Source organism: Halyomorpha halys, unplaced genomic scaffold (assembly GCF_000696795.3).
Source record: "Halyomorpha halys isolate HHAL.00 unplaced genomic scaffold, Hhal_1.1 Scaffold303.1, whole genome shotgun sequence".
In the NCBI taxonomy this organism is placed as follows: Eukaryota; Metazoa; Arthropoda; class Insecta; order Hemiptera; family Pentatomidae; genus Halyomorpha; species Halyomorpha halys.
The window spans coordinates 1469986-1478820 of NW_027115075.1; positions in this window are offsets into that span (position 1 = coordinate 1469986).

The following is an 8835-nucleotide window of genomic DNA, read 5'->3' on the forward strand; positions in this document are numbered from 1 at the left end:
TTTAATAGCTTGATTGGTACTGGTTGTATTATTGAATTATATATATTTTAATAGCTTGATTGGTACTGGTTGTATTATTGAATTATATATATTTTTAATAGCTTGATCGTTACTGGTTGTATTATTGAATTATATATATTTTTAATAGCTTGTACCGGACTAGTGGTATTATTGAATTATATATATTTTAATAGCTTAATCGGTACTGGTTGTATTATTGAATTAAATATATTTTTAATAGCTTGTTCTAGACTGGTTGTATTATTCAAATATAACAGTTAAATCCATTAGGCTCAATATTTCTTAATTATTCATTTTAAATATCCGACGTTTCGGCTAGCCTGGCCATAATCAAGGACAATATTAATTTTAAATTCATAGCCTCGCATTAATTATTAAAACATGTGAAGGCTATTCTGCCCAGGTTTGATATAATTTATTCAAATTAAACTATATTTGTCACTACTTCATTTCATAAATTATATTCTTTGCAAATTAGATTATAATAATATAATTATCTTATCAACACCAATACTATTTTAATATTATTACAACATTATATCAATATTAGTTTATTTAAAAACAAATTTGATCCTTTTTCTCAACTTTATTCTTTTTAAAACCTTCCAACGTTTCGACCTCTCAGGTCATTTTCAAGGATACCTACAAACAGCTCCTTTTAATTATTTTTATAACAATTTCACCATTTCCTTCACTTACCTACTGATTTCTTTGGTCCTACCTTTACTTTGTTGTCATTTTCTCTTTTAAAATTCTTAAAAATGCCGAGTTTGAGTTTGCAAATGTAAATGATAGAAAGAAAAGTGGTTAGTACAAGTTTTAAATTTAGGAAAGAATTATATAGAAGAAACTATGTAAGTAGGAATCTATTTTTAAAAAAACAAAAACAATTTTATAATGTTATTATGATAGTATTTTAATGATTAATTTGTTTAGAGATGGGACAAAGGCAATTAGCCGGCATTTTTAAGAATTTTAAAAGAGAAAATGACAACAAAGTAAAGGTAGGACCAAAGAAATCAGTATGTAAGTGAAGGAAATGGTGAAATTGTTATAAAATAACTAAGTATAAAGTGGTCGAAACGTTGGAAGGTTTTAAAAAGAATAAAGTTGAGAAAAAGGATCAAATTTGTTTTTAAATAAACTAAACCACTCTCAAACAAGAATATATTAATAAAAATTAATCAATATTAGTGTTAATATCAATATTAGATTAATAATAGTAGTGTAACATAATTCGACAATATTAGGTCACACCTGGGAAGAATTGCCATTATTGTTAGGCTGTGAAATTAAAATCAAAATTATCCTAGATTATTGCCAGGTTGGCCGAAACATTGGATGTTTAAAATTAATAAATACTGAATATTGAGACTATATGGGTATATTAGTTATAATTGAATAATATCGAATTTTTTAATATTCATTAGAATCTGTAATTATTTATATAAAACATTCCTTCATTCTTCATTCTTCTTATTTTAATATTATCATAAAATGCCTTATGATTTGTTGTATGTTTGATAAATTGATAACTTTCTTTTGTCTTGCCTTTTTATTTTTTTTTTTACATATAAAGTTTCTAATTTTCAATTAAAACTTGTAAATATAAACTTAATTATTAATTATTATTTGTTGTTAATTATCATTAATTCATATTTTTAATTTTACTCAATTTGAAGTGAGACACTTGAAAATTTATTGTACCAAAGATGGTTTTATTTAAATTGTTTTATTTTTATTTACTTTTTTACAAATAATACTGAACATTATTGGATGTTTAAAATATCCGGTTAAATGTTGTACTTATAAAAAATTGTGTTTTTTTTTTTTATTGGTTATTATTGTTACACTCCTTCCCCTAATTTATTATTATAAGCTATAGTTTATGATTTATTACTTCATTATTTTTATTTGTATAATGCCTGTATTTTACCCTACGGTACTACAGCCCGTTTTCAATACCGTTATATTATTCTAAACTTGTCTTTTAATAAATAAAAAATATTATTATTACAACTGCAATGAAAATTCAGAGTAGCCCATCACACTACTACTTAAAACTGCTTAAAATGTAGCTCTTGCTGCAGCACAAGGAATTATATCGGAAGGTCATACATGTAATATATGTATATGTTCTTATTTCTTTGCTTTCTTTCAGATTAAGGGGTTCTGAAATAATAAAATATTACTATTGCCAGCCATGTACATGCTTCTCCAGTTTAATTCATACTTTTGTTGAAGTCTGTAAACTTTATTTGTTTGAAAGAAGGATGATACCTGTTTCGAAAGAGAGCGTTTAATTGATAAAATTTCTGTGGGTCCAAGTTTAAGGAAGTTTAAGCCGAACAGAAACACTGTTCAGGTCTCTCCATCTCCCCTTATGACAATATTATCGTATTCTGTCAATCAGTCCAAAATTCACCTTTACGACATAGTCTGCGTGGAAGGCAAGTCTTTCCCGAAAGCAGACAGTTCAGATACCTCGGCAAAAATTGGAAAGCAGTAGCCCAAGCTAGGCAGGTGTGGAAAAGGCTGGTTAGGGCGGCCAAAGATCAACAAGGTCTGTAGAACCAACCGAAAAAAATCTGTCAATCAGTGCGATATATATAAAGTAGGATATCTTAAAATAGGGTCGCACCTCTGTGGCGTGGATTTTGAATTGGTTAAAAAAAAAATATTTTTGGGATTTCTACATTTAGATGAAGACATCAGCATTATGCGTGACACAAAGTAGGCACAAGTGGGATACAAGACTCAGTGATAGCACCTGAGGTATATGAACCCAAAGATTAATTCTTGGATTTAGTCGCAGTTGAGTGTAAGGGTGATAAAGGAGATTATTTAGTGAGGAAGTATAGAGTCACAGGTGCTCACCATGGAAGAGTTAAATCATTCGGGGTGGGAACAGCCGAAAGATGTGGCTGAAGTTCAGAGTAATAATAATGTACAAAATGTTTATAAAAATATTTCAACAAAGACAGTGATATACTAATAATCTATATGTACTTTGAAGAGCCGGTTTATACATTTAAGTTAGTGACCAAGCTCCCTGCGGTAAGTTGGTAAATTATTCAAAGTAGTAACATTTTAGATTAGTTCTTAAAGGACAAACAAGTTCACCTAATGAGCTTATATGGCATACATATATTTTTGTCTAAAGTAAAATTCAATGACTGACACAGAATACTAGATAGGTCATTAGTCATTGTTTACCATTACATCCAAAACCACATGAACCAAAGTCACCCCTGAGTACATCGTAAACTGCAATTGGAATTAATAGATAAATTAAACAAAAAGCATGTCACAAAATTCCATTCACAGTTATCAGCAGATAGAAGTGCAATGGCTTACAACGTAGGAAATCCTCGAGGACTAACGAAAGACATTCTGCTACAAACTCGAGTTTTATTTTATTTTATTAAACAACACGCCGTAGATTTAAAAAAAAATATTAATAAAATTATTAAAATCACTAAGTAAAGTAATTTATAAAAAAAATTATTATGAATCAAAGGCAATAAATTAATTAGAGAAATATATATATTTTTAATTAATTATGATGACGTTTACTACCACATAGAAAAATAAAAATATTGCAAATTTACCAGCTCAATCCTAAAAAAAAAATACTGTTTCAAGTTATGAAAATTTTAAAGCCTATTAATTTTAATAAATACATATACAATTTTAAAACGATAATATTTTTGTCTGAAAAAAATAATTATTTATTCCTATCACAAGAGATTTATTGGAGCCAATTAAAATGTTCTACTTATCTATTCTTCTGTCAACAGAATGATTTTGTAAAGTTGTAATTAGTTGAGAAAACATCAATGTATTGATATTTTTGATACTTTAAAGAGCGATATACATGTTTCTTTGGTTATTCATTGCTTGTTAATTATTCCAGTTTAATTGAAGGAACTCATGAATATGATTCATCATGTATACAATATTAAAAAGACATTGGTGAAAAAAAAAAATGAATTATACAGAAAAAAAAAGAACAAAGAACGAGCATATTTCTTTGTACTAAAGACTTTTTTAATAATTACTAAATCTTTAATAATTAAAGGTGGCTCATGCCTCACTCATCTCATAAGGCATTTTTAAATTGATATTCCTTGAGCCCTATTTATTTGTCACTTAGAGGCAGTTGCAGAGCTGGTCATCTGGCACATTGATTATATAAGATTAAGGACATAATAGCCAACGGATTCCGAAGACCTTGTTCTGCCAATTCAGTTAATATTCATTCGCTGAGGTCGATATCGAAGGCGTTGTACTAAGTTGGAACGAATGGCAATGGGGATAAATTGATTATTACTTTAACAGTTCAAATGCAAAATGGAATAAATACAAGTATAAAAATATTTCAGAAATCCCAAACATATAAATAATTTAAGAGTTATTTTAAAGTTATTGTTTTGAGGTGAGAAATTGTTAACTTAATTTACAAGCTAGTAGTAAGGAGAAAATACATTCAATTTGTTGCTTTTTCCTGCGTTTGATTTCTTTGAACAAGTTCGAAAAAAAGTTTTAACTAAAAAAAATGCGTTTTGTTTATAGTATAAGAACTTTACACCTAGATCGAGTGTGCGATCTTAAAATAGATAGCATTTTCATATTCTGCTATTTCGAAAACATAAAAGGGCCCCAATTAAAAATTTGAAAGACATAATAATTCGTTACGCGACCTTTTAAACCACAGTATTTTCATTTACTGTACCTCTAAAAACGTATAATGGAACCATAATATATCAGAAATCCGAAAAGTTAAAATAAATCGATTGGCGAGAGTTCAATGCTAAAATCGATTTAATTTTCATTTACTTTACTTCCGAAAACAAATAAAGGTGCTTTTTGAGGGAAATAGTTTTGTAGAGGTAACTTTTTTCAATTTTAATAAACAAAACTATAAATCCGGCCGTTCCATTTATTGGAAGAAAAAATTCGCTTACGTTTTTTTATTGAAATATTTTCGTCCAGTAATGTTATAGTCACATTCTTAGTTTCGTTGCCTGTTCTCAGTTTAATTATTAAAAAAATTCAAAATTCTATCTATGGATGCGAAATTTTCAAATTATAATTCTGTGGATTGGTATTGCATTCAAGGTATTTACAGAATACTTTAGAATTAACATAATAATATTATGACTGATTTTTTTTTTTTTAATTTGGGACCTGAAAATTGTCCGTTATTTGGGAATATCTTATTAACATTTGTCTTAATTTTAGAGATTTTTTTATAATTCACATAAGCAAAATTAAAGAACGTAATGTGAAATATTATTTCATTGACACTTGCCCACTTAACCTACTACAACCCGGTGAGGTCCTTTGATTCAACTATTCAGCCACCTCAACAAGATAGGTTTATTTCTATTTACTAACATCCTTAATACAGTGCCTCTTGGGAGATTAGAATTTTTAATTAGTCAATGGTTATTAATTTTTTTTTCTGCATTCTGTAATGTTGTTCAGTGGGTAATATTCAATGAGATGCACTTTTATATAATGAATAAGACTATCACAACTAAATAAGTCGTTTAGGTCTTTATTCTCTGGCTATAAATGTATGGTAATAAGTTCCAACTTAGAGCCAACTTTCTTCCAAGGTTTGTGCAGTGTTGTTAGTTTTGTAATTTATGGATACATTTACCTATATTTTTTTAATTTTATTATTATTATTATTTATTTTTCACTCTGTCTTGCCTGTTAGGCAATACGGGCGTACACTTACTCAAATCTGGAATGCATAGTAAGGGAAAGTATTGTAATTGAAAAAATTTCGAATTTGAATTTTCGGAGGAAATACATGTTTTGAGGTCGCTTGAGACCAAATAACCAAGTTTTCCAAATTGGTCTGTGTGTGGACAGTCCAGGTCAAAAATGAAAAGTAATATGAAACTGAAATTACTTATTGCGTATATATGCCTTGGACAGCATCTTTTTAGATAAAATCGATCAACTGGATGTGTCAATTTGTTAAATAGATTTTCAATTTTATGGAAAATAGCCCTCAAGATTTTGATGAAATTCGACAAATCAATGTATGCCTTTAGTTTTATTTAGTTCTAAGTTGTTATATATGTTCTACAAGCTCTCATTGTAAGCAATAATAAACGATGAATAAATATGAAATATTAAAGAATTTTATGAATAACTAAAGGAGAAAAAATGAAAAATAGAAATATTGGATTCGTGAAAAGCTGAGACCACTTCATCCTTCCCGATTGGAATACAGTTTCGTTAGTTTTTGTTAAACTGCTGTGTTATTGGCAGGAAAACGATTTATATTCCTTATTTCTGCCTTGAGGAACTCTGAAATACGAATTTTTACGGCAAAAAAATATAGTTTTAACAAAAAAAAAATCCAGTACATGCCCATCAATATACACAAAACTTGGGGATGTATTGTAAAGTGATAAAGAAAGTCGTGTGATACGGTTTACCAGGTTTTTTTTTAAGGGAGCGATCAATTTGTATCAGTATTTTTAATTTTTTTTTATTATTTATTTATTTAATACCAGATTGGCCTGTTGGGCCTTACATGGTTGATATAACTGTTATATTTTATTTTATTTGTTTATTATTTTGCATGTGAGAATAGATCGATTCGAAAAATAGGTCGAAAATGATATGAGAATCATTATTCAATTTCACTTTTAATAAAAATCCACACCCTAAATACCCATTTTCCGATATGCAAATGAATCCAGAATCGATACTCTCCAGACGATATCAAACCTTGTTTTTTTATGAACACTAGCAGATGAACTAATACGCAATCATGATATGAGCCAATTTTCCACCTGATGTGGCAGATAGAAGACAGCGCGGGGAGCGACAATAGTGTTAGCCACCATGTGGTCGATTACTTTGTGCGGCTGCCCCAATCTTTGTTCGCCTCATTCCCCCTAATTACACCGCCTCGGGCCACGATTAGACAAGTTTACATATTTTTCTCTCCCTTCTGTGGGGCCTCCCAGGGGGGCCAAGCCCTCCCGGCTAACTTCGTTCCGCAACGAACGGGAGAACATCCCCCCTCCTCCTCTCGATTCATAATTATTCAGCTCTCTGTACATATTTCTTCTTAGGCCTTTACCTACTAGGAATCGTTCGTTACCTTCTGTGGTAATATCATAAAAGCTTGATCGACTGAACAGAGGTGAATATTATAAATTCAAATTTCTCGATGTAGAAAAAGGTATCGGGAGTAGGAAAAAAAATTATCGGATCGAAGGCAATATCCAGCCCATTTATGATGGTAATTCGGGATACGGGTGTGGAAAGAGAACCCAATAACCCGAAATGGCTCCCCACAAAAGGGAAAGCAATTAGGAGGATTTTAATGGCAAAGGAATTTTTTCCGAACTGCATTGCCTATTGCCATTAATATTTATGGTGTACTGGATTTCAAATCTATGCTTATAAGGAATAAAGTAGGATTTGTGGTGACTTCATTGGAATAAGTTTGTAATTCAATCTAATTAACAAATGTGGCGAGTAGCGAATTCCGAAATATTGTGGAGTGTAATAAAAATTAGATTAATATGGGAAAATATGGTTTCAAGGCTATTAAGAAAAAAAATTATAAATTTCATAATTACATCTAGCATACAGGTTCATTACAACTATACCATTCATTTTGCTGTTTCGTTGGCTTAAAAGCTTCGATTTGATGTTTCGTTGGCTTAATGGTGGTTAGCATATTATAAAAAATATTCATGTTCGTTGGAGACTGCGAACCAACCTAAACCCAGCACATTTCAATCTCCAGCCTCTTGATTTCTTAGTTTTGTTTATGAAGTTCAACTCAAGGAAATCGTTGATACCGATATACGACGACAAGATTCACCTAATAGATTACCTCTAGTATGAGGATACCGTTGCTGTACGTCAGCATATGCTTATCAAGCTATTTTTTTTACCCCCTACCTGGTAATTTTTACATACGGGAATAGAGCTAACCAGCCTATTTTAACTATAGTAAGGGGAGGGTTAAATTTTCATACCTTGTGGCTGCCACAAAATAAAAGTCAATCCAGAAGCCTGAACCGAACCGGTGCCAATGCAGTTCCGGGGTTGCTAAGGCGCTGCCTCAAATCCCTCGGCTACAAACGTCCCATACTCATTCATCTAGCCAAGCAGCTCTGAATCAGAAGAAATGAATGATATTCTCTTAAACACGAGTACTTCTTTACTGTGCAAAGCAATGTCATTTTTATAATGTATACTAATTTTGTTCACTAACTGTGTTATAAACATTACAATAAAATACATATAAAAAAAATCAAAATAGACTTCTTGTTTTTGATGTATAGAATTGTTGGTTATAAAAGTAGAAATTTCTTTACCACAAACTTTAAATTTTTTCGAAACTTAAACATCCTAAGTTTTGCCACTTTCACGAGACAAAATTTATTGGATGTTAAAAGACCAGAAAGTTATTCGTTTCACATGGTGCTCCATGAAGTTAAAAAAGTACTTTTTTTTAATTTTACTTATATGCTTAGTTGAAAAGTTAAATTTTTTTTATATTTCGGAAAAGTTTAATATTATTAGTGAAGAACAGCCCTTTTAACATTCTGCTATTCACTAATATATCACACAAATGAGAGTCAATTATATTAACACATCTATATATAGGGTGTTTTTTTAAGCCCGATAGAACTTGAAATTGTAAAAAATAACACAAAAAATTAAATTGTAATCAAAATTTTTTTTTATTCGAAAGATCAATACGTGACATTAACATTTGAAAATGATTTCGGGCATATGGGCACCGCGGCTGTTCTTGACGAA